A 23,897-nucleotide genomic window follows, 5' to 3' on the forward strand; every position below is an offset into this window, starting at 1 on the left:
CTATAAAAAAGAGATGGTTGTGGCGCGAAGTACTCTTGTGCACCTACGTCACTCGGCTCGCGCGCAACCCCGCCCCATTATGTTATGGAAGAATTTTGCTTCTTGCTGGGCTGGTTATTCAGAGCCAGCAACTGGCTGCCGGATTTCGTCCCGTCCATAGCGCTTCGGAAGTCACTCTGGCCTTGAGACCAAAAAGCTTTACAAGGAGGAATGTTGTTTACGGAAGCGGATTCTCGGCGTCGAGAGAAAGATGAGATTCAGTAAGTAATTCAGTGAGTGCCCTTTTGAGAAAGTAAAGTTTAAGATTTCCATACCATTTGTGTGTTACCACCCGGTATGGAGCCAGCGTCGTTTCGCTTTCGCAGGAGGTTCCTAATCTCCTATTGAAAATAGGTTGAGGAGCCTGATCCTGGAGCTGAGCAAGCATGGGCGCGATCCACATCGAGTGGAACTACTATAACCATAGCTAGTGGAAGTACCATCCATTCCGCAGTGGGCGGACGTTCTTTTCAATCTGCTTCCAACGCCTACACGTTGAGTCTCAGTTACTCGAGAAAGACTTATTCATAGTGGAGATAGTCAACCTCCACCAGCAAGCAGCACCGGAGTGAATCCTTTCGATCTTTTTTGAGAGGGAAAATGTCTATATACGTGATTTATGAGTCGGAGTTCCGATCGGTTGTTGCACATCAGTAGAGGGAAGAGGTAGTTCTTGGTCAATATGAGCACCTTTTTGTTGCCGTACGGGAAGGTGACGGGACATCATTTGTGTGTGTTTCAGCTCCCCACACCGAAAGTCGTCAAGCAGTCTTGGGCTCCATCAATTAGTGAGAAGGAAACCAAAACCTGTACCCGGGTATGAGAGGTCTAGTTCGGTGAGAATAGATAGGGATAGAAAGACCATCCTGGTGCACATGCTATGGGTCTTATTGTTTGTTGGGAAAGCAAGGACCTAAGCTACTCCACGGCTAAATCAACCAACATCTGAGATTCTTTTCTTTCTATAGGAAGACAATTTAACCATCTCACGCTATCAAGAATCAATGGGGGAAGTAGGAACCCAAGCCAACAAGGGAAGAGATGCTTTCTAAAATGCCATTAGCCGATAGCTGATGCTGGTGAATCGAAGACGGATCTTCACTCACGCGATATTGCTGGATCGGGCTTTCGCCCATTGTCCAAGATTCCCCACTGCTGCCCTTACCAATTAGGCAATTCTTTATTCGGGTCTGTCTTAAAGTTTTCATTAAAAAGTATTTCCTCTAAACTGGGGTCACGTCTAGTTTCATAAGCTTATCGTTGGCAGGCCAACCTTTCAAGTCTCGAAAGAAAGATAGGGAGCCGCGTCGAGGGCGGAACCCGTGTGAGTAAGGCAGGAACTTCCCATCGGCGGACCGAGTCGAGAACCTTGGTTAGTGCAACCAAGACCAGCCTATCCCTTGTGGCGGGTGGAGTAATCGGTCGGAGCATGCCTATTATACCTATTAGTAGCAGCTTACTCTACTATACGTGAATACCTTGCTTCTGCTTCTACTTGACCGGTGCTTGCTTATTAGATTAGCTATTCCTATCCGTGGTCCGAAAAGCTGATCACGCTACCTTCCCTTGGCCTTTTCTTGTCGACCTGAAGGATGATCGGGAACATCATTTTGGTGCTATACTGTCGCCGTCCTTTGTTCGTGTCCCTGCGCCAGCCTAAGCCCGGCCCGGCCCGCGTTAGAGGGGAAGATTAGCAAAGCGGAAAAAGACAGAGGGAGGGGGAGCAGCATCTTATTCTCTTCGCGTTCACCTTAGAGGTTTGGTCAGAGTAGCCTATTCTATGTTGTAAGGGCCCCTCTGAGGCAATAGTAGAATTTGAATTAGTCAATTTGAGTGCTGGGGATACGAACTATATCCCATAGTTCGTATTGGGAGAAATCCCTATCTTCTCTCGCTACTTGCCTATTGACAGAAGTCATCTCCGAAAAAGCCGCCGACCATCCAAAAAGTCAAAGATGGCGTCGGCATTTACTTATTATGCTCTCTTCTAATAGTGGTCCCTTGGTATTCAGGTTGCGAGAGAAAGGGTTGCTACAAGCTCCCTGTCCCACGCATCTAACCAACGCTCGTGCCAGTTCTAAGTTGAACAGGGGGTGAAAACGGAGTCGTTTATAGGAAAGTGCTATTGTATTAAGAAAGAACTGTGTATTTGGAGAAAAGTGAAATAAACTGTGAAGGTTGTTTTCCCTCTCTCGCCCCATCATCGTACCCAGTCCTGCTATCGGCTCAGCTCTATCTATTCATCTCTTTTTTTTTACATGGATATTATTTTTTCTCTCTTGTTCATATTTTATTGAGTCATTTAAGTTATAGAAAAATTCCCATATTAACCTTTTCGATTTTTGCCAATAAATGACGAGTACTTGTATCTCGATACGCATTTCTGGAAACAGGCACTGCACTGTAGCACCTGCCAAAGCGAAGCAATGAGAAAAGGTAGGTGCTGATGTGCTAGTATAGAACATAAGTAAGACCACAGCTCTTGATGCCATCCACATTTTCTGCAACCAGCATCCTATGGAAGTTGCCGGACATCCTATCGGCTTATTCCCTGCAATAGATTCCAGTGACCCCGAGTAGAATTTCCGGATAGCTCATTATGGCCACATGCTGCGAGATTTAGCCGAAGAGACGCTTCGTGGTACTATTAGGTTCATGAATGTTCAGCACCACTACCAGATCTTGCTGCGTCGCGGTATGAGTCAGTTGACCAGTATAGCTCAAGGTCACTACAGAAATGCTGATCGATAGGTGATTTAGATAGAAGAACTTCAAGCCTTGGTCACGGAGAAGGAAGAAATTATCGTAGAGCGAGATGAGACCATTATCCACCGGGAGGATGAGATCAATGAGAGTGATGCCATAATCACTCAACGTGACACAATTATCGAGTTCCTCCAGGAGCAAGTCCACGACCTTATCCTTGAGATTGACGATGCCCATGCTCACATCGACGAACTGCAGCAGCAGCCAGTATCTCCTGTTGTACCTGTAGCACCTGAAGGCGAAGAAGAAGAAGAACCCGAGGAGATTGAGGGACTTTCTGATCTCGACTCCGAGCATGGAAACCCAGAGCCTAACCCTCTGCCCGATCACTCCTCTTCCGGCAGCCAGTCCTCCATAGGCAACCTCGACGATTTCTAGTTCATCCAAATCGTCGATCTTTCAGATGTAAATAGTGTAGAATGTTGTGACATAGTAGTGAGTAGTCTACCTAGACCCAGGGTTATTTGCTGTAACATAGATGGCCTGTGTATGTATGGCTTGACCCGTAGCAATCGAACCATCCTGATGTAATATATAAAGGACAACAAGTGCCTGCTCTATAATCTAAGCCTTGTGTTTCCTTGTCTGGTTTCAACACCTTTGCACCTTGAATGTGTTGGTTAAACAGAATATGTAAATTACATATCTATTTAGCAGTGGTATACCTTCTGAAAATAGGAGTAAGAATATGTTGTTGATAATGGACAACTCTTTTGTTTCAGATGGTTGGAGCTACACGTGGAACCCCAGAAGGTTTCCAGGCAGACCAAGCTAGCGGTTCTCAACAACCGCCACCAGCCCCGCCAAATCTAGCGGAAGTCATGGCACGACAGACGGAACTTCTTAACTAGCTAGTACAGGCCCAGATGAACCAATCTCATCACACGTCCTGAGGCTGTAATGAACATCCCTCGGCGGGTTACCAAGACTTTCTTAGCACTCAGCCCCCACTATTCCATAAAGCAGACGAGCCCCTCAATGCTGACGCATGGCTCCGCACTATAGAGTCCAAGTTCGCATTGTTGTCTGTTGTAACACCCTAATGTAATTTTCCCAAATTTTAAGGAATTTATTTTGGGCTCAAATAAATTTTTCGGGGTTTTCTCTAATTTATCTCGCATTTAAAGTAATTTTATAACACAAGAAAATAAAATTAATTATAAGGTCAACATGTTTGTGCATTCATGCTGGAGCATTGTTTAATTGTGTTGAGTTTATAGGATTTGAATTCAAATTCATTTGAATTCAAATATTTGTTTGAATGGTTAGAGTATAGAAAAAGAAAAGGAAAGGAGAAGGAATAAAAGAAGGCAGCCCAAACCTCCTACTTGGCCCGGCCCAGCTTTCTCTCCCCCTCTCCCCTCTTCCTTCCGCATGGGCCACGCCCCGGCCCACTTTTTCCTCTCAGCCCGGCCACCCCACGCGCTCTCCTCTCTCCCTCGCTGCCACCCTAGGCCCGCATGTCGGCGCCACCTTTCTCCCCTCCCACGGCCCGCTCTCCCTCCTTTCTCTCTCTAGCAACGCGGCCCTGCGCGTCAGCGCTCTTTTCCCCTTTCTCTCTTCTTCCCCGGTGCGTAACGGCCCCTGCGAGATCGCCGGCAACCCCCTCTCCCCGGGCCCGCACGCCAGTGTGGCTCCGCCGCCCTACAAAGAGCAGCCCCAACCCATCTGAACCCTAGCCCTAGCCCTGCATCGCCCGAAGATCTCCAGTGCTGCCGCCCCTTTTCTTCCTCCGCTCCGGTCGCCTCGGCCTCACTGTGGTCAGGCTGCTCCGCCGCGCTCCAGGCCACCACAGCCCCCGCAAAAGCTCCGCCTCGTCTCCTAGAAGCTTCCAGAGCCGTGTGTTGGAGCTCTAGACCCCGGCATCGCTGGGATTGAGCCACGACCCCGCCGCCGGTGATCTACTCCGCCACGACCCCGGCATCGCTAGAATGCGTGCACGCCGGCGTGTCCGCCGCTCTTCACCACCGTGCCGTCGCTAGGGTCACCTTGGCCGTTTCTATTCACCCTAGAAGAGTTCCCCGTGCCGCGGCGATGCTCCCTGACTTGAAGTCGTGAAGGTTTGGCCACCGGAGCGATGGGAACGTCGAGCTCCGGCGAGCCCGAGCCGCGCGCCACCGCGGAGCTGGTCACCGGTGACCAGCGCCGCCGTCCCGAGCGCCCGAGAGATCCCAGCAGTCCGATCTAAAGCCAACGCCCATGATTAGATCGAGCCGGGGTAGATCTGAGCCGTGCGATCGAGATCCGGTGGTTCGGGTCAAGCGATACCGGTTCGGTCTGCCAGAGTTGCTAAAGAGTCCCTGCGTTTTTGAAGTATCAACCCGTGGTCCCCTTCAGTTCAATAATAATTGCAGTTTAGCCCTGTTTCTTGCACGGACCCCCCCGAGCTTCCTGGATTTAGGACCCGCAGTCCATGTCTGGTGTTTTCGCGTGTTAGCCCCTGTGTCTACCCTTTATTTGCGTTTAGACCCTCGGTTTTGCGCAGAACCCCTTAGAACCTCCAGTTTTTCTCGCAGATAGGTCCCTGGATCTTGTTTCAAGCGTAGATTTCGCGTCTTAGCTCCGTTTTAGGTGTTCTTTATGTCCTCGTGATCGTTGTAACGCGTAGAATAGCTTTAAAATAGTTTTGTGTGTTGTTCCCATGTATTGGTGTACTGTTTTCTTATAGTTTGCTATTGTCTTTGCATGTGTGTATGTGTGGACCATGCTTGATGATCGTGAGTAGACGCGGAGCCTTTGGACGAGTACCAGGAGCCACCATCTTCTGAAGCTTTTGAGCAGCAGCAGGAGAACTTTGAGGAAGGCAAGTATAACATGAACATCCTATCATTTTTAAATACAATTTCATACTGCATTTTAATTCTGTATGCCTATAAGGACTTTCCTAGCCACTTTATACCCTTTTATATATATCCTCTGGGTTGCATTTTGGTTATTTGTGCTAGGTTGCTGTGCTATAACATATCTTGGTCCCTTTTTAATTAATTTGATTAATGGTCTTATGCAACTTAATCCTGAGAGTGGCCCTCTGTGCTGTGTGCTTGAGTGGTTCACGTCTCCTTAAAATATGTTTGTGTTAGAAACATGGTTTAGGGGGCCAGCACGGTGCTTAGTGCTTGGTTGGCCACTTTCCATAAGGACCGGTTCATAGAGCGACAACCTGGGACAACCGCGCAACCACAAGACTTGAATGGGACGGTCTTGACTTACTAATTAGGTCGTGTTGGTTCGGGAGTAACTTACCTGCGTGGGCAAGAGGGGTGGTAAGCTTCAATGGTCCCTACTCCTTCGGCTTGGTATGTGCTGTGTGTCTTCTTCCCCCGGAGGTGGGCCCCATCGTCGCTAATCCAGAAACCTTAGCGGTTACACCTTACCAATGTGATCCTTTGTAACGGTCTCGTAGTGTGCTTGCTAGCCATCTCACCTAAGGAAGTGAGATAAACAACTAGCGTAGCTCACGACTTGTGGGTAAAGTTGTGCAACCTCTCGAGAGTGTAAAACTGATATATCAGCTGTGCTCACAGTCATGAACGGCCCAGATCCTCCTTTGGTTAGTGGGGTTATCAACCTTTGATTAGGAAGATTCCCTGGGTGGTTTTGGTTTGGAAGGTTCTCAATAGCTCTTATTAATATTGATTAATTTCTTATGCAACTGGGTTATGGTAATTCATCTACTTGTAGTAATTAGCTTTAATAAAATTTGCCAAGATTAAAAGCTAATGCAGTGGAGTCAGCCAATCTAGAGCCTCATAGTTTGTGTTATACTTGTTGAGTACGAGTTTGTACTCACACTTTCCTCTTCACCTCTTCTGTTCTCTTTGGGATATCTTCGACTGCTGCTCAGTACCAGGCGACGTGGAGGACTACATCGGCGGACTCGACGATTTCTAGGCATTGTCTCCCAGTTGACGTCCCTGTGGCGCCCCGCTCTTCATGTATTTATTTTATGCTTCCGCATTCCTTGAACTGATTCTTGATTCAGTTGTAATAAAGATATTCATTTTTTAATTTATACGCTTTTATTCATGATATGTGTTGTGATATCTTGATAATCTGTTGTATATATGCGTGACTTGATCCTGGCGCATATATGATTGCTCGATTTATATTCTTTATAAATCGGGTGTGACAGATTGGTATCAGAGCCATATCGACTGTAGGACGAAGCCTAGATAGAATTGGTCGAGTTTAGGACTTCTTTTCTCTTGCCTTGCTCCCGCAAATCTTCAAACATCATTTTTCTGCTTCTATTCCTTGAATCTTAAGCCCTTTGATTTGCTATCTCTCCTGTCTTCTCTGAGAAACAGCTTGAGTTTTCTGTAGACGTTGGCCTGATGTCGCCTAATCCTGTAATTTATAAGTTTAGGTTGTCCCGATGAAAATACGCTAGAACGAGTGTGTTGGTCGGGTAGTGTGATAAACTCGACAAAGTTGTGAATATTGAATGTTTGTTATTGTGCAAATGTTTGATTTGGATTTTTGGTTGATTGCATAGTATAGTAGTTAAATTTGTTCATGCAAATCGACCCTAACACAACTCGAACTAAATTGTAATAGTGAGATAGAACGTTGGGGGTAAAACCTATATTCTTTTCTCTCTGTCATATCCTTCTGAAGTTTCATTTCCGCAGCTGCACCATATCTCGTTCTCATAAAATTTTGTTTGTTGCAATCAGATGGTGAACACCAGGCGCACTGGTACCGGTTCTGACCAGCAGGAGCAGAACAACCTGAGTACTGGGCAGCCGTTGCCGATGCCGCCACCACTGACCCCGGAGCAGTTCTTCCAGCTCCAGATGCAGATGATGGCGACCCTGAACAATACCGTTTAGGCTCTACAGCAGATCCACGCTCAGCCACCGCCCCCTCCGCCGCCTTAGCCTCGTGATCGGCGTGCGGATTTCTTGAGAGGTCATCCTCCGACCTTCTCTCATGCCACGGACCCACTCCAGGCGGACGACTGGCTTCATTCGGTGGAGCGTCAGCTGGTTGTTGCTCAGTGCGACGACTGAGAGCGGGTTCTGTACGCAGCTGGGCAGCTGCGAGGTTCCGCTCTTGACTGGTGGGAGTCCTACCCAGCTCGGGATCGTGATGCTCTCACGTGGGACCAGTTCCGTGAGCGCTTCAGGAACCACCACATTCCCGAGGGGATTATGAAGATGAAGCAGAAGGAGTTCTGTGCCCTTAAGCAGGTAAAATTGAAGGGAATTCCCTGCAATTTCTGTTGAGCTTCGAACTATCCTTGAACTCTTTCCGTCAGCCTGACACATTGAGCGATCTCCATCCTTGTTATCCATGTTTGTCATTTCAGGGATCAATGACGGTGACGGAGTACCGTGACCGTTTCCTTCAGCTTGCCCGCTACGCCCCTGCTGACATCGCCCGTGATAGCGACAAGCAGGAGTATTTCAAGGAAGGGCTGGATGATCACATCCAGTACGCGCTGCTGAACCACTGCTTCGACAACTTCAACCAACTGGTTGATGCTGCCCTCAACACCGAGCGTAAGCGCTGGGAGATTGAGGATAAGAAGAGGAAGATGGCTCCATCCTCTTCGGGCAGCAACACTCGTCCCCGCTATCAGCATCCACCGCAGCAGCAGCAGCAGCAGAGGCCGCCCCAGCAGTACCAGCAGCGGCTGCAGTTTCCTCCTCGTCCTCAGCAGCAGGCAGGACAGGGTCAGAGGCTTCCAGCACCTCCGGCTCCACCAGCTCCGAGGCAGGGAGTGCCTACTCCTCCTGCCGGGCAGCAGGCTCCAGCACTTCCACGGGTGTGCTTTCACTGTGGTGAGCCGGGGCACTACGCCAACGTCTGCCCTCGGAAGGCGCAGGCAGGACAGCAGGGGCGTGCAGCACCGCCCAAGGCCCTAACTCAGGGCAGGGTGAACCACGTGACGGCCGAGTCAGCGGCCGAGGCTCCTAACGTGGTGATTGGTACGTTTATGGTCGACACCCATCCTGCTACAGTGCTTTTTGATATTGGTGCTACGCATTCTTTCATCACCCAGTCTTTTGTTGAGCATCATGGTATTCCTACTAGCACATTAAAGAGGTGCATGTTAGTATCTTCACCGGGAGGGCAGTTGAGGTCTCATGTCTTCTGTCCCAGAGTCAGTGTGGCCATAAGGGGGGTAGAGTTCAGTGCTAATCTGATGGTGCTAGACACCAAGGGTATTGATGTGATCCTCGGGATGGAGACTCTTGCCAAGTGGGGAGTCCGGATAGATTGTGCTCAGAGGACGGTTCTTCTGTCAGCACCGGATGGTCAGGAGGTTACTGTTGGTGCCACAGAGCCTTCTGGATTTCTTGATCAGATGGAGGCTAGACCCACGGATGGTATTCGCGTGGTGTCTGAATTCCCGAATGTCTTTCCGGATGATTTGCCAGGTATGCCGCCTGATCGCGACATTGAGTTTTCCATTGATCTCTTGCCTGGCACAGCTCCTATTGCTAAGCGGCCCTATCGTATGGCTCCCGTCGAACATGAGGAAGTTAAGAGGACTATCGACGAGTTGCTAGCCAAGGGCTATATCCGTCGCAGTTTCTCTCCTTGGGCTTTTCCTGTATTGCTTGTAGAAAAGAAGGATGGCGCGAAGAGAATGTGCGTCGATTATCGGGATCTGAATGCAGTCACCATCAAGAACAAGCATCCATTGCCCTGTATTGAGGATCTTTTCGATCAGCTCTAGGGTGCTTGTGTATTCTCGAAGATTGATTTGCGTTCGGGTTATCATCAGCTGAAGATTCGTCCCGAGGATATCCCGAAGACGGCATTCACCTGCAAGTACGGGCTATACGCGTATACGGTCATGTCCTTTGGCTTGACCAATGCTCTGGCTTTCTTCATGCATCTGATGAACAAGGTTTTCATGGATTATCTGGACACCTTTGTGGTGATATTCATTGATGATATCCTGATATATTCCAAGTCAGAAGCAGAGCATGAGAAACATCTGAGGCTTGTGTTGCAGAGGCTCAAAGAGCACAAGCTGTATGCCAAGCTCAGCAAGTGCGAATTCTGGATTGACGAGGTTCCATTCCTCGGTCATGTTATCTCCAAGGGAGGTATTGCTGTGGACCCCGGAAAGGTGAAGGATGTGCTTGACTGGCTGGTACCGCAGACGGTGAAGGAAGTCCGCTCTTTTCTAGGCTTAGCAGGTTATTATCGGAGGTTCATTGAGAATTTCTCCAAGACTGCGAAGCCTTTGACTTCCTTGCTGGAGAAGGGTGTGGATTTCTCTTGGACTGATGAGCGTCAGAAGGCCTTCAAGGAACTGAAGAAGAGGTTGACTACGGCGCCAGTCCTTACTCTGCCAGACCAGAGCAAGAGGTTCACGGTGTATTGTGATGCTTCGAGGGATGGTCTTGGTTGCGTTCTGATGCAGTAAGGTAGAGTGATCGCTTATGCTTCGCGGCAGTTGCGCCGGCACGAGCTGAATTATCCCACTCATGACCTGGAGTTAGCCGCAGTTGTGCATGCTCTGAAGATATGGAGGCATTACTTGTTTGGGCAGAGGTGCGACATTTACACCGATCACAAGAGCCTCAAGTATATTTTCACCCAGAATGAGCTGAACATGCGGCAGAGAAGATGGCTAGAATTGTTCAAGGATTATGACCTGGAGATTCACTATCATCCGGGCAAGGCCAATGTTGTAGCAGATGCTCTGAGCAGAAAGAGCTATGTTAACATGGCCGTGGCTTTTCAGATGCCTCAGGAGTTATGCGAGGAGTTTGAGCAGTTGAGTCTGGGTTTCTTGCATCACACCTCGGGTACATCATTCGAGGCAGAACCCACTCTAGAGGCAGAGATCAGGCAACATCAGAAAGAAGATAAGAAGCTGCAGGAGATTCGTGAGTTGCTCAAGATTGGCAAAGCCCCTCATTTCAGAGAGGATGATCAGGGTACCTTGTGGTACAAGGGCCGGATATGTGTGCCGGATGTAGCAGACCTCAGGAGGTTGATTCTGAGTGAGGCTCATGATACAGCATATTCTATTCATCCGGGCAGCACGAAGATGTATTATGATCTCAAGGAATGATTCTGGTGGTATGGGATGAAGTGTTCAGTTGCGGAGTACGTGGCTATCTGCGACACTTGTCAGCGTGTCAAGGCAGAGCATCAGAGGCCAGCAGGGTTATTGCAGCCGTTGAAGATTCCAGAGTGGAAATGGGAGGAGATCACTATGGACTTCATTGTTGGTTTGCCTCGTACTCAGAAAGGGTACAACTCCATATGGGTAGTAGTGGATCGGTTGACGAAGGTTGCCCACTTCATCCCGGTGAACACTACTTACTCCGGTGCTAGACTCGCAGAGTTGTACATCTCCAAGGTTGTCTGTCTGCATGGTGTTCCTAAGAACATCATATCTGATCGAGGATCTCAGTTCACTTTGCGGTTCTGGGAGCAGCTGCATGATTCGTTGGATACGAAGCTGCGCTTTAGTACCGCTTATCATCCTCAGACAGATGGGCAGACCGAAAGAACCAACCAAGTGTTGGAGGATATGCTTCGAGCCTTTGCTATTCAGTACGGTACCAGCTGGGATAAATGCCTGCCATATGCAGAGTTTTCGTATAATAATAGTTATCAGGCCAGTCTGAAGAAATCCCCTTTCGAGGCTCTGTATGGTCGGAAGTGCAGGACTCCATTGTTTTGGGATCAGATTGGCGAGAGGCAGGTGTTTGGTCCGGATATTGTTGAAGAGGCAGAGCAGTTGGTACAGCAGGTGCGCGAGAACCTGAGGGTCGCTCAGACTCGTCAGAAGAGCTACGCGGATGTTCGTCGTCGAGATCTGACCTTTGCAGTGGGTGACCATGTGTACCTGAAGGTCTCGCCGATGAGAGGAATCCGCAGGTTTAATATGATAGGGAAGCTAGCCCCTCGATACATCGGACCGTTCAAGGTGTTGGAACGGAAAGGTGAAGTGGCATATCGTTTGGGGTTACCTCCCAGTCTCACAGGAGTGCATGATGTGTTTCATGTGTCTCAGCTGAAGAGGTGCTTGAGGGTGCCAGAAGAGCAAGCACCGATAGAAGGGTTGGATGTGCAGGAGGATCTGACCTATGTCGAGCATCCGGTGAAGATTCTGGAGACGTCTGAGAGAGTTACCAGAAACAAGAAGATCAAAATGTGCCGTGTTCAGTGGAGTCATCATACGGAGGATGAGGCTACTTGGGAGCGAGAAGATGAGCTAAGGAAGACATACCCCGATCTCTTTGCTAACTAGCCTATCAGAATCTCGGGGCGAGATTCCTGTAAGGGGGTAGGTTTATAACACCCTAATGTAATTTTCCCAAATTTTAATCAATTTATTTTGGGCTCAAATAAATTTTCCGGGGTTTTCCCTAATTTATCTCGCATTTAAAGTAATTTTATAACACAAGAAAATAAAATTAATTATAAGGTCAACATGTTTGTGCATTCATGCTGGAGCATTGTTTAATTGTGTTGAGTTTATAGGATTTGAATTCAAATTCATTTGAATTCAAATATTTGTTTGAATGGTTAGAGTATAGAAAAAGAAAAGGAAAGGAGAAGGAATAAAAGAAGGCAGCCCAAACCTCCTCCTTGGCCCGGCCCAGCTTTCTCTCCCCTCTTCCTTCCGCATGGGCCACGCCCCGGCCCACTTTTTCCTCTCAGCCCGGCCACCCCACGCGCTCTCCTCTCTCCCTCGCTGCCACCCTGGGCCCGCATGTCGGCGCCACCTTTCTCCCCTCCCACGGCCCGCTCTCCCTCCTTTCTCTCTCTAGCAACGCGGCCCTGCGCGTCAGCGCTCTTTTCCCCTTTCTCTCTTCTTCCCCGGTGCGCAACGGCCCCCGCGAGATCGCCGGCAACCCCCTCTCCCCGGGCCCGCACGCCAGTGTGGCTCCGCCGCCCTACAAAGAGCAGCCCCAACCCATCTGAACCCTAGCCCTAGCCCTGCATCGCCCGAAGATCTCCAGTGCCGCCGCCCCTTTTCTTCCTCCGCTCCAGTCGCCTCGGCCTCACTGTGGTCAGGCCGCTCCGCCGCGCTCCAGGCCACCACAGCCCCCGCAAAAGCTCCGCCTCGTCTCCTAGAAGCTTCCAGAGCCGTGTGTTGGAGCTCTAGACCCCGGCATCGCTGGGATTGAGCCACGACCCCGCCGCCGGTGATCTACTCCGCCACGACCCCGGCATCGCTAGAATGCGTGCACGCCGGCGTGTCCGCCGCTCTTCACCACCGTGCTGTCGCTAGGGTCACCTTGGCCGTTTCTATTCACCCTATAAGAGTTCCCCGTGCCGCGGCGATGCTCCCTGACTTGAAGTCGTGAAGGTTTGGCCACCGGAGCGATGGGAACGTCGAGCTCCGGCGAGCCCGAGCCGCGCGCCGCCGCGGAGCTGGTCACCGGTGACCAGCGCCGCCGCCCCGAGCGCCCGAGAGATCCCAGCAGTCCGATCTAGAGCCAACGCCCATGATTAGATCGAGCCGGGGTAGATCTGAGCCGTGCGATCGAGATCCGGTGGTTCGGGTCAAGCGATACCGGTTCGGTCTGCCAGAGTTGCTAAAGAGTCCCTGCGTTTTTGAAGTATCAACCCGCGGTCCCCTTCAGTTCAATAATAATTGCAGTTTAGCCCTGTTTCTTGCACGGACCCCCCCGAGCTTCCTGGAATTAGGACCCGCAGTCCATGTCCGGTGTTTTCGCGTCTTAGCCCCTGTGTCTACCCTTTATTTGCGTTTAGACCCTCGGTTTTGCGCAGAACCCCTTAGAACCTCCAGTTTTTCTCGCAAATAGGTCCCTGGATCTTGTTTCAAGCGTAGATTTCGCGTCTTAGCTCCGTTTTAGGTGTTCTTTATGTCCTCGCGATCGTTGTAATGCGTAGAATAGCTTTAAAATAGTTTTGTGTGCTGTTCCCATGTATTGGTGTACTGTTTTCTTATAGTTTGCTATTGTCTTTGCATGTGTGTATGTGTGGACCATGCTTGATGATCGTGAGTAGACGCGGAGCCTTTGGATGAGTACCAGAAGCCACCATCTTCTGAAGCTTTTGAGCAGCAGCAGAAGAACTTTGAGGAAGGCAAGTATAACATGAACATCCTATCATTTTTAAATACAATTTCATACTGCATTTTAATTCTGTATGCCTATAAGAACTTTCCTAGCCACTTTATGTGACAGTTCATGTGTTTGTAATGCTAGGCAAATATTTTGTTAGTGTGAAATATATGTATAAAGCTCATGCGTGTTTGTGTGAAGCTTTTGAAAATTTAAAAGTGCAAATAAAAAGGGTATTTTTGTAATTACAGAAAAACCTAGGGTTGTTTTTGTAAAATGTATTTGGATTAGGGTAATTTCAAAATAAGTGAAAGGTGGTTATGTAAATATATTTTTCTTACTTTATGTCTTGTAAAAAAATATGTAATCCAAAAGTTTTATTTGAAATGTGTATGTTGAAGTGTGTAAAAATTTTGGGTAAAATGGTAAAAATAAGGATATTTACGTAATTTTATAAAAAGTACAAGTCCTTTTATGCAAATATTTGATTTACAAAAGTAACTTTCAAATTACTCAGGACTAAAGTGTAAAAAGTGCAAGTCATCATGACATGTCTATCCAATCATTATGACGAATCTATCCCGTCATCATGACGTGTCATAAATGCTTGCATTTAGGTCCTGAATTTTATAAAATTACGCTCTTTAGGACAAAAGCAATTCAAATCCGACTTTTGTTCAAAGATTCACGCGTAAAAATATAAATTTTGAGTTTTTGAACTTGAGCCCTAAAGCAATGTTGTAGAGTTTGAAAAACTCTCCAACTTTCATTTTGGGCATTTCTTCATTCGGATTTTAGATTGATGGGAAATTTTTCTTTACAAACAAGTCCCTGCAGTTTTCTGAAATTGCGTATAAGTCCTTGGAGAAATCTGTTCATCCTTCTCTTCTGTTTCCTTATCTCTGGCGCCTCCTGTTGTCTCCATAAAATCCACTGCTCGCGCTGTTCCCTTGGTCTCCATCCCTATCTCCTTTAGCTCTCTCTCTCTGCTCTTCTTGTATTTAACTTCTTCTTCCTTCTACTGGCAGCGCACCTTTCCCTGTCTCTCTCCCGTTTTTCCTCTCCTCCAACCAGTCAGCACAGGCAGCAGCTTCCAGGCGGGGGCGCCAGCGCAAGCAGGCCCAGGACGGCGCGGCGCTGCGCGTGGACGCGGAGTGAGCGGGAGGCAGCGCTGGTGCGGGCGCTCTGCAGGTGGGCCGAGCAGGCATGCGTTGGCGTGCGGCAAGCGGCAGCTCGGCTGGGAAGCGAGACGCCGGCGGGCAGGCGGTGGCTCGCGGACGCGCGGGCGACCAGAGGCGCGAGGCGCGAGACGCAGGCAAGCCCGAGCGAGCTGGCGGCGTCACCCACACATGGCCATTAACTCCACCGTGGCCTTATCCTCTCCCAGTGCTGTTTACTTCCCCTTCTTTTCTTCCTTGTCCTGCTCAAGCCAAGCCGAGCAGACCACGCAGCTTTTTTTTTCTTTCTCTCTCCCTGACTCTGATTTTCTCTTCACCGAGCAAAGCAAATCAGAGCAGGGCATACAGCCGCAAGCACCCCGGCATCCTAACACCTCCACCTGCTCTTTTTTTCCCCCTCTGTTTTGTTAGCAATATTTTGGACATGGGAGTGTTAGCAGTGTGCGTGCGTCTGTTAGTGTGTGTGAGTTGCGTTTTTGTTAGCATGTTAGGTGTACGTGTGTGTGTGTGTGCTGCGTGCGTGCATGCTCTTGCATGAACGAGCGCACCAGCAGCAGTTGTATGCGCATGACGTGTGTCGCCAAGGCCCGGCGCGGGCGGCAGATGAGCTGCGGCCACGGCACCGCTGTTCCTGACAAGCTAACCTGCAAGCTGCCACCACCGCCGGTGAGAAACCGAGGGCCTCTCTATGAAACTTTTTTTTATTATTTCATGTGTGCAAAGCAGCTAACTTGTAAAATTCGTAGGAAATTGTAGAAAAATCATAAAAATACCAAACTAGTTTTGTTTGAATCCTTAAGTTATCCTCGACTACTTTTATATAGAAAGTTTAAGCTGTATATGTGTAGTTTTTGATTTAAATTAAATACTAGGAATTGAGTGTTTTAATTGTATCTCGTGTTATGTGCATGTGTTGTGGCTGATTTTTGGAACTTAGGTTGTATGTGATGCAATGCTTAGATTTTATTAAGGATGTTTCTATTAATATTTATATCTGAAATTTATACTCTAACTTCCTTTTCGCATGCGTAACCCATAGTAAAAATATTAGGCTTAATATTAGGTTATACACTAAATTATGAAGTTATGCTTACTTTCAAAGAAAATTCAGGAACAATAGCTCTAATTCATGAAAAATTATGAGAATATTTTGAGGTGTTATTCTTGAGTAGTGTAATATGTTCACAAATTCTCAACTCATGATCAGGTGTAGGACAACTAGAATAAATAGAACTTGATATAATAATACTATATTCCTAATTAATCAAAGTAGGTCCATAATTAATAATAACCTAGAGTTATTAAAGATAACTAGCTAGTCAAATAAATAAAGTTATCGAATGTAATTAGTGTGATTAAGTAAGATAACCAAACGTGCTACTTAATGTAGTTAATTTAAATGTTTAGCGTAAACGACCATGTTACTTAATGTAACTAGGTGGTTTACTTAATACTCGATAAATAATTGCCCAGTAAAAGAATGAATGATATGATTGGTAAATAGAATGTTGTTCATTTTGCATTGTTGATAAGTCTGATAGTATTAGCTTATAATTTAGTGGTGTTAAATCAATTTACCTAAAAGTATGTATTACAACTTGTATGCCAAAACGATGTGATGCAAAGTATTTTTGTGGTAGATCTGTGTGATGATTAGTAAACCTTTCCACACGAGTACCCATGCCTTTGCCCTTGTCTTGATTGCTGTTTCTTTAAGTTCCTTGTTGTATAAGGATCCCCGTTAGTTCTTGTGTGTCTGCTGCTTAGCCAAAACATCTCGACAGCTATGCTTCAGTATCAGGTTATCAACCCAGCCACTTAGCATCAGTTTTCTTTGAGTCTATTATGTTTCTACGTAACCGCTATCAGCCGATACATTTCTTGTGATATGCTTCTACCATCGGCTGGTTAGCTGAAAAGATTATTACCTTTCTAGTATCGGCTACTGCCGATACAGTTCTTTTGTCTATCCTACATCAACTGCACAGAGTCGATGTATCAGAGAGACACACACAATCTTAGGGTTCTCGCCATCGGCTGACCCAAGCCGATTTTGGTTGCTTTTCCATATCGGTTAAGCACAGCCGATCGATCCTTAGTCTTCCCTTCCTTATCCCCACATTTCTATCAGTCGATTTATCGACTGAGAGATCGGCTATCTGTATCTATCAGTCATGTATCCTCAATCACACCCAGTTATCTAGAATAACACTTAAGCACATCTCAGTAAGACACAACCACTTAAGGAATCATTCTTCTGCCAAAGTAATCGACACTTCCATCAATCATCTAGGAACCGATGCACCTTTCCATCGGCTAAACCCTCGTTGTTTCCAATCGACTCTGTTGTAACCCTCAACAAGTAGCTGTTTCTAATTAGTTGTTCCTCCTAAAGCTCTGTCTAAGTTTAGTTCAAATCTTTTTGATTGTTATGTGAATAGTGTGTTATATGAGTGTTGGATTACAACTTTGTTGTGAAGTAAAATAGTTTTGAGTGCATACTTGAATGTGATGTTGCATTACATGTAGATACGACTACGTTCGGCAACGGTACCTGCGAGATCTCCCCGGAGTTTACGGAGGATGTTCTGAAGATCAAGTAAATGTCACCAAGGGAATATCGGAAGCCCCGAAACAAAGTTCGGGAGATATTAACATTCCTAACTTCAGACTCACCAGTAAAGGCAAGCCCCGGACATAACCCACTATTTTAATTATACTGCAATCTATATCTATTTATGTATTCTATGCATTAAGTTCTTAGGAATTGCTTGAAACCCTAGTAGCATTTTCCTAGGAACCAATGTGATGATTACTAGTACTTGAGTCCGACTAGCTGCTATGCTAATAGGGCCGGTAGAAGTCGGGTGATTTCCTGTCACTCGCGCGATATAGGAGTTGTAATGATTACATTCCTGTTATCACTATAAGGATGCCGGACGGGAGTTTTGTGAGGTATCATGGTTGAGGTGATACCCCGTCTGTGTTGATAAATCTGTTAAGGTCGCAGCGTGTGGAAGTGCGGGTTAAGTGTTTGAAAGTACTAGCCACATACCGTGAGTTATGGGTAAGCGGTAAGCCTAGTAGCCAATCGGACCGAGGAGTGGACATACCTCCCACCACATGTATTTGCTTCTTTTGGTTACTTGGTTCGATTGGGGAAATACGTGTTGCAAGGGCAACCAGGAATACGGGTTTTGTAGTCGCGCTACAGACGTATGTCCTGCACGGGTGATGTGCGTATGTTCCTACAGTCGCTTGTGGTGGACCTGTCCACGAGTCGGAATGAAAGGCAAACGGTTGCTTTGGAATGACCCTTTGGTGTTCCAAGCGTGTGAGTTAGGTTTACCTTGCAAGGTTGAAAAATTCGATTCTGAATCGTCCGCTTCTCACGAAGATTGAGACTGCTTGATCCCTTTTCCACATAGAGTAACAAGAGCAATATTATGGTTATCAAAGATGATGTTTGACCAAAGATTATACCATGCTTGCTTAGATATAGGTGCTTACTTAGAATGGATAATTAACTAGAATCTGAAAGCTAAAACTTGAAATTAAGGATCTACTCTTTGTTGCTTCTCAGCTGAAACTAAACCCAGAACCATTATAAGCTTTCATAAGTCTAGTTATGGGCTAAGTATACCCAATCCCGGGTAAGCCTTGCTGAGTATTAGTATACTCAGCCTTGCTAGTTATATGTTTTGCAGATGATGTCTTGAAGACCCTACTCTTCCCTTGCCTTGGCCCTGTGCTCTCCCAGAAGGTTGGTCCGTGGAATGGGACCCGTCCCCGGCCAGCACTGGTGATATCGAGCGATGTCGTGCTCGGGCTTAGCATGACATTCGTCTTAACGTCGTATGGTAATCATCGCGTATGTTTTCCGCTGCTAACAACCATAGTTTTTAACAATTTGTAATCTTTTCTCTGAATTTAAATTATCGTACCTCTTTTGGAAACCCTTGTAATGTAATTCCCTGTGATGTAAAATGTGATGGTGAATGTATCTCTGGACTCACCTTCGTGTGAGGTAGCCTTATTTGATCCTGTGTATCGGTGGTTTATCGGGACGTTACCCGACAGGCCAAGGGATTATACCGTTTGAAGCACGTCGGAGCCCTCAGGATTGGACTCGCGTACTTGAGCCGGTATAATTCAGGTTGGTTCTGCCACAGCTGGTATCAGAGCTATAAGGTTACCCTGGAGATACATTTTACCTTAAAAATACTTTCAGTATAAAAGTTTGACCAACAAAGTATTTGGCAAAACTACGTTGGATTCGTTAAGGATTGAGCTTAGTACGTAAAGCCCTAGGGTAATGTTTATAAGGGAAATAGAGGTGGCTATATATATATAACCCTAACTACCAGCATTACTTTTCTGTCAAAACTTAAATTCATGCACAACTCAACCTTACATTCTGTAACGACACCTTCGACGATGAGGTAAGAAGGTAAGGATCCTCAGCCAACTGAGGGAGCTTGGCCTTCCCGTCGGTGATGCGAACCGAACGCTGTTTCTCAAGCAGTGGCCTACTTGAGATGCTGCCAATGTACCACCTTCGGTTGACTACATTGTGAGTATATAGTTAGGTAAGGGGGTATGAACAGCAACATCCCCGCATTTTTGCGGTACCCCCGTGAATACGTTGTTTTCACGACGTATATTAACGTTGTCTGTACGGCGGTAATTGTACAGATGTTGTTTCTATAGTGAACAGTAATGATTGGGGACGCTTTCATGACATGCTGGCATGAAAGGTTCAGTATATACATACTGTGTTTTCTGCAGGTACGCTAACCTCGTTACGTAAGTTTGAACGTAAGAACGACTAGTATATATATAGGGAGAGACGTATTTATATTGTGCCACCGTACTTAACCACGTAAGACCAAGGTTACTTGGCAGTTATTTTTGTTTGTGAGGACGTGTAGAACGTGCATACATCATGATATCTTGGATTGACCTGATTGCTTTGTTTGATACGTTGATGTACTGAAATATGTTGCTTGTATTTGAATGCCTGTTTGACTTTGTGTTGTAGGAGTTAATGTAATCTGCTGGGCTATCTTAGAGTTAAGAAAGTCTTTTATGAATCAAGTGGATTGGGTTATCTTTGAACCCTATCACCGATCTTAGCTTGACAGCCAAATGAAATCCTTGATTTTGCTTTAAATCTGTTTCGGCAGAACCATTGAACTTCTCCTTTGATGGTTAAACCTTGATGGTTATCATCAAATCTTTCAATCCATTATCTAGTGATCTATCTATCCTCTCTTGGTGTTGTACCTTATACCGTTGACTAATCTGGTTACAACATCTGAAGGTTGCACCTTCCATTTTTGCTCAGATGATCTTAAATAAAATAAAAAGACTTATGGCAACAGTCATGCATCATAACCGATACCATCTTTGGTCAGTGCATGATGTTGCATCATCATCAGAATCCGTAGATTGACTAACGGGTATGCCTCTAGTATAACCTTAGGTTGTCTTCGGTTTCTTAAGTCTTTCTTGTTGCTGTTGGCACTACAGGGTTGCTATTCCTCTTTTGTGGTGGTGTTTAATCACATGACCATGATGCCGTGTCGGAACCTAAGGCCTCATGTGCACTGCAGTCACATGATTGAGCCATTAGGAGCGCACTGGTGACTAGGTCTATGTGACGTAACAACACTGCAATCTCTTCTTATGCAACCTTACTAGTGTCCTAACTTTTGATCCTCGCTTAAGGATATAGAACTACCCAGGTGAATAGTTACGAGCGAACGGTTGTAAGACGCGAGTCATATGCATCATCAACTCATGGGGGTATGCATCATACTTCATGCATTTCATATGTGCATACATTGCAAGTATCATCATCCTTGCATCATAGTGTATGCATCATTCGGTCAGCATCATGGCAATTGCATTGTGTCATAAGCATCATCTCAGTCGTGCATGGGATCCCTCATCCTCATGTTACACCATCATTGTAATCATACATCTCAACAGTGCATCATGTTCCTGGTTATATATCGAGCATTGCACTCTGAGTTGCATCGGTATACATAGGCATGTTTTGCAATCAACATCATCTAAACCATTCAGATAATAAATTCTGAGCAAGAATGTTTCAAACATCACTTATCAATCTCTCGTATTATCCTCACTTGCTATCCATAAGTTTTCTGATGAATGTCACCGATATTTATCGTCCTCATGTTGTGATTTCCTGTTATGATCGTAGTTCTTGGAAAACTTGATCACCTTTTTCTCTCTTTTCTCATCAAACTCATCCATGTACCATCTAACCATGTTTTCGATATACTTATCTCGTCATATTCCAACGGCTTTTACTTCTTTGGTATGATTGTTTCCTGTTACTCTTGATGGATGATTTACGTTTCTTCTCTTAAAGAGTCTTTCACCCGAATCTCGGGACGAGATTCTTTTTAGGGGGGAGGGCTGTGACAGTTCATGTGTTTGTAATGCTAGGCAAATATTTTGTTAGTGTGAAATATATGTATAAAGCTCATGCGTGTTTGTGTGAAGCTTTTGAAAATTTAAAAGTGCAAATAAAAAGGGTATTTTTGTAATTACAGAAAAACCTAGGGTTGTTTTTGTAAAATGTATTTGGATTAGGGTAATTTCAAAATAAGTGAAAGGTGGTTATGTAAATATATTTTTCTTACTTTATGTCTTGTAAAAAAATATGTAATCCAAAAGTTTTATTTGAAATGTGTATGTTGAAGTGTGTAAAAATTTTGGGTAAAATGGTAAAAATAAGGATATTTACGTAATTTTATAAAAAGTACAAGTCCTTTTATGCAAATATTTGATTTACAAAAGTAACTTTCAAATTACTCAGGACTAAAGTGTAAAAAGTGCAAGTCATCATGACATGTCTATCCAATCATTATGACGAATCTATCCCGTCATCATGACGTGTCATAAATGCTTGCATTTAGGTCCTGAATTTTATAAAATTACGCTCTTTAGGACAAAAGCAATTCAAATCCGACTTTTGTTCAAAGATTCACGCGTAAAAATATAAATTTTGAGTTTTTGAACTTGAGCCCTAAAGCAATGTTGTAGAGTTTGAAAAACTCTCCAACTTTCATTTTGGGCATTTCTTCATTCGGATTTTAGATTGATGGGAAATTTTTCTTTACAAACAAGTCCCTGCAGTTTTCTGAAATTGCGTATAAGTCCTTGGAGAAATCTGTTCATCCTTCTCTTCTGTTTCCTTATCTCTGGCGCCTCCTGTTGTCTCCATAAAATCCACTGCTCGCGCTGTTCCCTTGGTCTCCATCCCTATCTCCTTTAGCTCTCTCTCTCTCTGCTCTTCTTGTATTTAACTTCTTCTTCCTTCTACTGGCAGCGCACCTTTCCCTGTCTCTCTCCCGTTTTTCCTCTCCTCCAACCAGTCAGCACAGGCAGCAGCTTCCAGGCGGGGGCGCCAGCGCAAGCAGGCCCAGGACGGCGCGGCGCTGCGCGTGGACGCGGAGTGAGCGGGAGGCAGCGCTGGTGCGGGCGCTCTGCAGGTGGGCCGAGCAGGCATGCGTTGGCGTGCGGCAAGCGGCAGCTCGGCTGGGAAGCGAGACGCCGGCGGGCAGGCGGTGGCTCGCGGACGCGCGGGCGACCAGAGGCGCGAGGCGCGAGACGCAGGCAAGCCCGAGCGAGCTGGCGGCGTCACCCACACATGGCCATTAACTCCACCGTGGCCTTATCCTCTCCCAGTGCTGTTTACTTCCCCTTCTTTTCTTCCTTGTCCTGCTCAAGCCAAGCCGAGCAGACCACGCAGCTTTTTTTTTCTTTCTCTCTCCCTGACTCTGATTTTCTCTTCACCGAGCAAAGCAAATCAGAGCAGGGCATACAGCCGCAAGCACCCCGGCATCCTAACACCTCCACCTGCTCTTTTTTTCCCCCTCTGTTTTGTTAGCAATATTTTGGACATGGGAGTGTTAGCAGTGTGCGTGCGTCTGTTAGTGTGTGTGAGTTGCGTTTTTGTTAGCATGTTAGGTGTACGTGTGTGTGTGTGTGCTGCGTGCGTGCATGCTCTTGCATGAACGAGCGCACCAGCAGCAGTTGTATGCGCATGACGTGTGTCGCCAAGGCCCGGCGCGGGCGGCAGATGAGCTGCGGCCACGGCACCGCTGTTCCTGACAAGCTAACCTGCAAGCTGCCACCACCGCCGGTGAGAAACCGAGGGCCTCTCTATGAAACTTTTTTTTATTATTTCATGTGTGCAAAGCAGCTAACTTGTAAAATTCGTAGGAAATTGTAGAAAAATCATAAAAATACCAAACTAGTTTTGTTTGAATCCTTAAGTTATCCTCGACTACTTTTATATAGAAAGTTTAAGCTGTATATGTGTAGTTTTTGATTTAAATTAAATACTAGGAATTGAGTGTTTTAATTGTATCTCGTGTTATGTGCATGTGTTGTGGCTGATTTTTGGAACTTAGGTTGTATGTGATGCAATGCTTAGATTTTATTAAGGATGTTTCTATTAATATTTATATCTGAAATTTATACTCTAACTTCCTTTTCGCATGCGTAACCCATAGTAAAAATATTAGGCTTAATATTAGGTTATACACTAAATTATGAAGTTATGCTTACTTTCAAAGAAAATTCAGGAACAATAGCTCTAATTCATGAAAAATTATGAGAATATTTTGAGGTGTTATTCTTGAGTAGTGTAATATGTTCACAAATTCTCAACTCATGATCAGGTGTAGGACAACTAGAATAAATAGAACTTGATATAATAATACTATATTCCTAATTAATCAAAGTAGGTCCATAATTAATAATAACCTAGAGTTATTAAAGATAACTAGCTAGTCAAATAAATAAAGTTATCGAATGTAATTAGTGTGATTAAGTAAGATAACCAAACGTGCTACTTAAT

Source organism: Panicum hallii, chromosome 1 (assembly GCF_002211085.1).
Source record: "Panicum hallii strain FIL2 chromosome 1, PHallii_v3.1, whole genome shotgun sequence".
Classification (NCBI taxonomy): Eukaryota; Viridiplantae; Streptophyta; class Magnoliopsida; order Poales; family Poaceae; genus Panicum; species Panicum hallii.